Raw genomic sequence first — 10,000 nt, forward strand, 5'->3', positions numbered from 1 at the left:
CGATTTAGTAGACTGGCGACTGATGATCTGAGTAAGACTTCTCGGATCGAACAAATGGGGGTCCCTTTTCAGTTCCGTGAATCAGTAATAAGTCTCACTCACGATAATTTCCTTTCAGGTAATTTTGGGGTATGGAAAACTTTCCTTAAATTGGCTAAATATTATTGGTAGCCATAGATGAAATCGTCTGTAAGACGTTTTGTGAAAGAGTGCGAGGTTTGTCAAGTAATGGAAAAACCCAATCAGATTATTCTGAAGGGTCCTTTAAATCCTATTCCAGCTATCGGAGAGCCGTTCTCGGAATTTTTAATAGATGTGGTTGGTCCTTTACCGAAAATCAAATCTGGTTATGTATATATATTGACGATTATGGATAGAGCCTCTAGATTTCCCGAAGCTTGCCCTTTGAGAAAAATAACCTTAAGGTAGTTTTTAAGAAACTAATTTAATTTTTTTCCAGGTATGGCCTACCTCGGGTTATTCAGACCGATTGTGGCACTAATTTCGCGAGTAAAATATTTATGGGTAAATGTGCCAAACTGGCCATTTGGCATATTACAAGCGTTCCGTACCATCCGGAGAGTCAGTGTGTGGTGGAGATGTTTCACCAAACTTTCAAATCTGTTTTAAAGAGAAGTTGTTATGAACATGGCAGTGTGTGGGACAAAGAACTTCCGCTCGAACTTTTTGCAAATAGGAATCATCCCAATGCCACCACCGGTGTAGCTCCATTCGAACTAAATTTTGGGTACAAAGTCCAGGGCCCTTTGGACATTTTTTATGAAGCATTTGGGGCCGATTTTAGGGGGGATATAAAAGTAGGAGAATTTGTGGATGATTTGAGAAAACGTATGGTTAGCACCTGGAAGTTTGCGTGTGATAATTTACGTTCTGCGCAAAATAAAATGAAAACTAATTATGACAGAAATTCTAAAGCCTGTTCTTTTGAACTGGGGGAAATAGTGTTGGTTTTGAGTATGGACCCGTACAATTTTCTTAAACCTAGATATAAGGGTCCGTGGAAAGTTTTGACGAAGTTGTCCGAGGTGAACCATGAAATTGGAGCTCCCGGTTCAAGCAGAAAGTGTAGGATTTTTCATATAAACAGGTTAAAAGCATATCATGGTAAAAGTGTTGAACCCTTAACTGTTGTAACCAAGCCAGTAGCGGTATCTGTAAAATTGCATCCTCAGGATTCGGCTGATTTATTGAATCAAGTTTCTTCCGATGCCCTTTTTTCAAATATTCAAGATTTAGGAGTTTTAGAGGAAGGTCTGAAACATGTAGATCCTCATCAAAGAGAGGATGTGCCTAATTTAATATATTCCGTTTCAGAATTATTCCGGGACTTTCCTGGTAGGACTAATTTTCTTTGTCGTTACGTAGATGTAAGTAGTGCTTTCCCTGTTAAACAAAGTTCTTATCGGTTAAATCCTGTAAAGAGGGATTTAGTTGCAGAGGATATTAAACATATGTTGGAGCACGACCTCATTAAGCCATCCGTTAGTCCTTGGAGTTCCCCTGTTGTTCTCGTGGGAAAAGCTGACGAGAAGTTCCGCATGTGTGTGGACTATCAAAAGGTTAATGCCCTCACCAAAATTGACTCCTTTCCTTTGCCGCGTATTGATGACTGTCTCGACCAGATAGGTTCTGCCTAATTTACTACCAAACTAGATTTATTGAAAGGTTATTAGCAGGTTTCGTTTTCTGATAGAGCCCGCAAAATTTCACCATTCGTAACTCCTTTTGGGTTATATGAATGCAAGGTTATGCCATTTGGGATGAAGAATGCTGCATGTACTTTCCAGAGGCTTATGAATAGGGTCATATGTGGTTTGAAGGGAACTGAAATTTATATTGATGACTTGGTCATAAATAGTAATGACTTGAATACACCTATGGTGAGATTGAGTAAGGTATTTGAGGCCCTTAGGTCTGCTAGTTTGGTTATTAATTTAGTCAAAGGTGAATTTGGTAAGGCCAAGGTTAGTTATTTGGGTCACGAGGTCGGTTTAGGTCAGGTACCCCCGAAATAAGCTGACCTCGAGGCTATTATAAATTTAAAAAGGCCGGGTAATATTAGAGAGGTAAGAAGAGTTCTGGGTATCATCGCCTCTTTATACGAAATTTCTCGGACCTTGCTCAACCTCTTATTAACATCTTAGAGAAGGGAAAGAAATATCATTGGTCTGATCAGTGTGGGGAAGCTTTTAATTAACTCAAGTCCATTCCAATGCCTAAACCTATTTTGACTTCCCCAGATTTTCAAAAACCTTTTGTTATAGCGGTAGATGCCAGTGATGTGAGCATAGGTGGTGGCCTTTTTCAAAGCGATGAAGAAGGTGAGGTACACCCCAAATCTTATTTTAGCCGAAGTTATTGGTGGCTGAAAGAAGGTATTCGACCATTGAAAAAGAAGCTCTGGCTCTGGTCCGTACCCTTATGCATTTTAAACCCTATGTTACTAATTTTTCTTTCCCTATAGAGATTTGGACAGATCATAATCCGCTCCTGTTTATTGAGCGTATGAAAGGAGCCAACATGAGGATTTTAAGTTGGGCTCCCTTACTTCAAGAATCTAAGTTAGTGATTGAACACATTAGGGGATCTGAAATAAAATTCCTGATGCTTTCTCTCGAAGCGGATAGGTTTGCCTTACCTCCCTTGTACATTTCCCTGCTCGTGTCTCCATTGAGTTAGGATAAAAACTGCTTTTGGTATATTATAAGTTGAGGTGTACTTATGCAATGTCCTTCCTTGATTTTTGGCGAGTTTTGTATGTATTGCCCTAATTTGACATTGATTTGTTAGGTGAAGTTTCGGTGAGGATAGCCTCTGTACTTGTTGGTGTTGGGTAAACCTTAAGTTATTTATTGTTGTCTTTGCGGATTAATCCTAGTTTCACTTTCCAGACTAGTAACCTTTGTATTATTGTTTTTGTTCCTGATTTTCAGGTTCTGTATTTTAGTAATTTAAGAAAAATAAAATATTTCGGGGAGGAAGGTATTAGAGCAGGGATAGGGAACCTGCGGCCTTCTGGACCACCAGGTGCGGCCTTCTATGGCCTTTTGATATGTATATATATATATATATATATATATATATATATATATATATATATATATATATATATATATATATATATATATATATATATATGTATATGTATATGTATATTACTTCTTTGATATTGAACATTTTGTCTAAAATCTTTATGCAGGCACAAACGTACACACACACACATATATATATATATATATATATATATATATATATATATATATATATATATATATATATATATATATATATATATATATATATATATATATATATATATATATATATATATATACACAAAAGGAGAGTTCTGTATATTGATATCGCTCCAAGAAATTGGTAGCATTTTTCTTTAAATTCAGTGAATCTAAACTTAAAGCAACTAGTTACAGTATATAAAGGCAATGTTTCCTTGTACGATACACTAGCCTAGTGGGAGCGAGTTAATTCACGTATGATACAGGAAGGGTTCCTGTCTCGTCCGCCTCCTCACTCTGGTCACTGGTCTGAGTAAGCCAGAGTAAATACGTACTCCACTCAGTAATTATGTTGTGGTGGCTTTGTTCATATAGACTTGTTTTGTAAGAGTGAGTTAGTTATACCCTTATTAGAAAGTGTACATCTGCCACTGCGTGTATTAATTTTACAAACTTGCTTTTAATCGTTATGACAAAATTGGAGATACAGTTATCGCTGTTCCAGTCGAAACGGTCTTTAGATAAGACACAATCAATCGAAGTCCGAAACCATGTTCTTGAAATCTTGGCCATGAATTCAGCGATTGCCATTTTGCCAGATTGGAAACCGTCGATATTTCATATTTATTCTGCAACAATTGGTTAATGATATATAATAATACAGAAAAAAATAACTATTCTATATTATCATTGTTGTTGTTATAATAATAACATAACATAGTCGAGGATGCAAATTTATTGATGTCTTCTCTAAGATTATTTTGTCTAGGTCAGTGTGCGGCTGGCCTAATTCATTATTAACCTTTTTTTATGTCTTTTCAGAATAAATACATTTCTTTTTTACCCATAACTATGTCAAAAAATTTCAAACGGACTTTGAAAAAAGAAAACTGGATCTTTAATGAAGAATGGGAACTGCAATGTTTTTTAGTGAATAATGCAGGTAAAATGTCTTGCTTGCTTTGTGATACTGCAATTGTAACAGTTAAAAAATTCAATGCACAGCAACGCTATGCTCTTCATAAAGACAATAAATATGCCAAATTAGAGGGAGACCCTCGAAAGATAGCACTGCAGAAACTGAAAGATGGAAAACAGAAGCAAAGACAATTTTTCCAGTCTGTGTTACATCAAGGGAGTCCTATGACAGAAGCAAGCTATAAAGTTGCATATTTGCTTGGATAAAAAGGTAAGCCATTCAGTGATGCAGAACTCATAAAGGAATGTATTTTAGAGGTGGTAGTGTGTATATATCCTGATAAAGTTAATAAGTATAAAGAGGTGCCTCTTTCAAGAAGGACTAACACAAATCGACAGCATGAATTGGCTTGTAATATAACAGAACAATTGAAAAATATAATAGAAAAAGAGAATATATATTACTCAGTAGCTTTGGATGAATCAACAGATTCCACTGATTCAGCACAATTATTGTATTTTATTCGTGCCATAACAGAGGATTTTCAGTTATATGAAGAATTGCTTGCTTTAGGCACCCTTAAAGGAAGGACATGGGGATAGATATTTTTAACAGCTTCAAAGAGCAATGTCATAAAATAGAACTAAATTTTACTAATTTGGTAAGTGTGTGCACGGATGGTGGTCCTGCTTTGATGGCTAGAAATGAAGGATTTATTGGACATCTTAATAAAGTAATCCAAGAACAAAATGCACTGATTTCTTTTCATTGTATTTTGCACCAGCAAAATCTCTGTCCAAAATCTGTAACTTTAAATGACACTTTGCAAAAGGTTATAAGCATTATTAACTATATTCGAGGGAAAGCTACAAAGCATCGTCAATTTCGAAGCATGCTTATGATGGATGACAAAGTAATTAGTGTACATTTGCCATATCGCTCAAAAGTACGCTGGTTGTCGCAAGGGAAAGTATTGGTCAAAATTTTGTCTTTACGAAGGCAAATTATTGACTTTTTCAAAGAAGATAACAAGTATTGTTATTTATCAGATCCAAATTTATTACAGAGATGTTGCCTTCTTATGTGATGTGATGTCAAAACAAAATGAGTTAAACATTTCACTGCAAGGCAAAAATAAATGTATATATGATATGTGGTAAAAAATCCAGGCATTCAGAAAGAAACTGTTGCATTTCAAGTCCCTTTTGGCTCAATCAAAACTCTCAGAAGAACACTTTCCCCAGCTTACGAAAGTAATGAGTAAAACTGAGGATATCTATGGACATTTTAAAGAATATGAGTCTGTTTTAGACACATTGATAGAATAAAATAAAAGATTCAATGATTGAAAAGCATAGCATCACACTGAAACTTGCTTTTCAACCTCACTTAGTTGATGTATCAGAGGCTCCTGAAGAGTTACAAATGGAGCTTATTGAAATGGCTGAGGATGATATCCTGAAATCTCTGTTTGACAAGAGAGAAAACCTTGTCGAAATTTGGGAAAACACGATTGAATATCCTCGTCTTCGTGAACATGCACGACGATTGATTTCCTGTTTTTCTTCAACATACTGTTGTGAATCCACATTTTCGTACTTGGGGAAAATCAAGAATTCACTGAGAACAGTTGACAGACGAGCATTTGGAGGTACAATTGAGACTAAGAACCACTATGCTAGAGCCTGATATCAAAATGCTTTCTCAAAAGAAGCAAACCCAAAGAAGTCATTAATATGTATAAAAAATGTACATGCTTGCTAAGTGTTTATTGAATATTTGAAAAATTTTACATTCTCGATGCTTATATGATATCATTTTATAATATTCCTTTATTTGTTCCTTGAATACAAAAAAACTTTCTTTCTTAATTGAAATAATTTGAAATGTCATGCTTTTAATATTATTCATTTACTTACTACTTTGAAAACTTTTTACATAAATGAAATATTTGAAAATTCTATGTTTTCCAGATTATTAGAAATAAAGATATTTGAAAATATACTTTCGTTTCTATAAACCGATTTTTTTTATTACATTACTAATAAATTACTTAAGCGATATAAAAAAAATTTTGCGGCCTTTATTGGGGATGATGAATTCTAAGATGGCCTTCATGCACAAAAAGGTTCCCCACCCCTGTATTAGAGTGAAGTAAATTTCTCATTTGTTTAAGTCAACCTTGTTCTAGTTTTAAGTGGTTTCCATTATAGCTTTAAGTAGTTTTGAAGTGGTGTGTTGTTGATTGTTTCTTGCCTACTCCCCGCTCAATTACCTTGTATGAATTATCGTGTTAACGATTGTATTTTCTTTGCCCGAGTGATGATGAAAGCTTGTTGATGTTGGAGGTGGGTGCTTGGACAGAGGACAGGTCAGGTCTTAGCACTCACACAACAACATACCCTAAGCTGCTTACGAAATTGAAATACCAGATGACGTCGTTTAGGCTTGTGATTTGGACAACGCTTTTGGAAATTTTTTTGTTGGTCCTCGCCTTGGTTTATAGTCTGCAGAGGCTCTTGTCACCTGCAACTCTAGTGGTTTCTTGCATCTACACCAGTTTAGTGCACTTCGGAGAGAGACTCGCAGGTGCTCCTGTCATTTGCAACTTTTGAGTCTGTTCTGTCGTTCCCTGATGCTAAGGAGTACCAAGAGAGTTGGCTTCGTGTCTGTCTTACTGGACCTGTTGTCTCGTTTTAGCTGCAGTGGTGTTGAGAGCATGCCAGCTCGTGAGGTGGCCCGTAAGGAGGCTGTTGCCAGGTAAGACAGAGTATCTCTGTTTTTCGTGTAGAGATCGTTGTACCTGGTGGGTTCTACCATGGCGTATTAGTCGTGCCCTGCTTGCTGGCAGGACGAGTGGATAACGGCCTTAATTTTATCTCCTCTATTATATCATGATTTGAAAATGAGAACTATATCTTTTGTGTGTGTAAGGTAAGATATATATATATATATATATATATATATATATATATATATATATATATATATATATATATATATATATATATATATATATATATATATATATATATATATTGTCTTTTTTCATTGTTATCATGGCCATATATACGGTCCTTCTGTAAGTATATTTTAGTGGAGGTTTTTGGTGTGTTTAGACGTGTGTTTTTAGGTAGGATTTATAATTGTTTTCATGTGTTTTTGTAGTCGACTTCTTTCTTTCTTGAATTTAGTTTTACAGTAATGTCTGGTCTGGCTAGCTAAGTTGTGGATCGAAACAAGTTAAATATTTATAACGTTTATTTCTTATATGTTGGTTAGGATTTAGTTTAGTAGTTTTAGGGAATCCATAGTGATTCAAATTATGTGTATTTGTTATTCTTGTTCATCTGGTTGGGATATCTGCTATATCAGACAAGGTTGACCTAAATTTTTGTTAGTATTAAGAATTAAATGTGGTGAAGTTTTATTCAGTGTTTTGTTTCCGCTGACCTTTAGCACAGAGTTAAATTTTTACCGACAACAATCATAATAAGAACTTCAATTACGACCCCAAGGGTTGTAACAGCATGTATACAGTATTGGTTTCTATAAGAGCTTGGTTGAGCTTAATTATGTTATAAATATTTGCATATCGAGACTGAGACCTTTGCAGGTATTGGCCAACGGAGGCAGTGGTGTAGGTATCCCAGTCTTACGAAGGATGTATATTAGTAATATTCGCTCCATTATTGATTATGCAGCTCCTGTGCTTATATGTTACTCAGAGCAAGAGCGGAAAAAATTAAAAATCATTCAAACTCGAGCCATGCGTATTATACTAGTTTGTACAATGAGCACTCGTATTGAGATCATGAGGTTAGAGTTGAGCCATCCAAGTGTCACTGACAGGATTCAGGAAATAGTTTCAGTCGCTACAGTTAGAAGTATAAGGAGAGTAGAAAAAGTTTTGAAAGTTTTTATCGACACTATGTCTGGTTTTGCAGTTCCTCAATTAGACCTATTGGTCATTTAAGGAAGCTTATAGAATGTTGCTTTTATATGATGTTGTGAAGTACTGTATAAAAATAGGAAATGTAGTTCGTCCTAAACCTTGGGAAAATAATGAAATAATGAATATAATATATTGGAATTGAGAAAATATTTTCTTAATAAAATAGATTATTCACCCAAATTTAATGTCATTCATATGTATTGTGATGATTTTGTTATTGATAATAAAGGTAGTTGTAGAGTAATCATCTGGGTTTACTATGACAATGATATTTGTATTGATGAGATGATTTCTAAAAGAATTGAAGATAATACTTCCTTTACGGCAGCAGAATTGTATGTCATTCATGAGGGTTTGAGAGTATTGGTATGGAGAAGTAAAAATGTGTTAGTTTTTGTTGACTCGCAGAGTGCTCTATTTGCCCTGAACAGTAAAACACCTACTGATAATGATGTTATTCATTGTAAGAACTTAGTTTGTCAGTACAGAGAGAATTTTTTGTTAAATTTTGTCTGGGTTCCCTCTCATATTGGCATTTCCTTGAATGAATCTGCTGACCTTTTGGCTAAAAGGGCAACGCAAAGACCTACAGTAGATATTGGGGGAATTATGAGTCTAAGTAGAATTAAAAAAAGGAATAAAGTACAGGCAAAATATTTGGGAAGACGAAAATGCTGTTAGGATTCAAGAAGAAGGCAGTACTAGCATGGGGCACTACCTTTTAGTGAGAGAAAACACCCATATAACATATGGCAAGGTTTTATCAAAAGTAGATATTTTTAATATATGGTTAAGGTTAGGATACAATTATTGTTGGTAATATATTGATGGGGATTTTTGTAAAATGCGTGGCGAGGCTTTCTCACACACTTTAGAGCATTGCTTGTTGGAATGTTTTGAACTTTTGGTATTTAGAAACATAAATATGATTAGTGTTGATCAAATGGTTTGTTATTTTTATAATAATAATGTTAATGATAAGATTGTTAAAAAGTTTTGTAAGTTTGCATGGAATAGGTAATAATAATATTTAATTGTCTTACTTGAAAGGGGTTGTAAAAGCATGCTTATGCATTCCATTTGATGTATATTTTTATGTCAATAAACTATTTGAATCTTGAATCCTGAATCTCAAGCCTCTACCTTTATATCAAAATGTTTATATTAGTTTGGAAAAGGTGCATCTGATGCCATCTCTTGGCGGTAGAGTAAAACTCATTACGATATACATGAGGGAGCTAGAGAAGTCTGCGTTATTATGCCTTTTGAAATGTAGCAAAATTGTTATTCTCCGTAGTTTTTAACAAACAATACATTTCATACCATGAATCATATTAATTATGTTTTAGTTCTTTAAAATGTTAATTGAAAATTAGATAAAATATATATGTAATTACTCGACTATCTCACCAATTTCAGTATATGTGGCATATATGGTGCCGTCCCCCGACCCCTAAATGTAATTGAACTAAAGATTGTTTCCCAGAAAATATTTCTGTGACATTTATTGAGAAATTTATAATTTCCAGAGAAATAAGTGGTGGCTACACAACAAGGAAAATCAAATTCATGTGTGTCTGTTTATAGCAATATAGTGCCCAAATAGAAACAGAAATGAAAAAATCAAAATCATAATGAGTGGATGATGGGACATGATTTATACCTGTCATACATATTTCTACATACGTGTCAACCTATCATTCTTTTCTAACAGGATAGAATCATTCACATGAATATAATAAGAGACGTGGGTTGCCATCTTTTGACAAGAAGTAGAAACACTCGGATTCTATTAAAATTTGGGGAAGTTTCTGATTACTAAAATATACTTTCCTTTTTTTTATAATAAAGGCATCAGAAATTTGAAAT

The sequence above is a fragment of the Palaemon carinicauda genome, chromosome 32 (assembly GCF_036898095.1).
Source record: "Palaemon carinicauda isolate YSFRI2023 chromosome 32, ASM3689809v2, whole genome shotgun sequence".
Classification (NCBI taxonomy): Eukaryota; Metazoa; Arthropoda; class Malacostraca; order Decapoda; family Palaemonidae; genus Palaemon; species Palaemon carinicauda.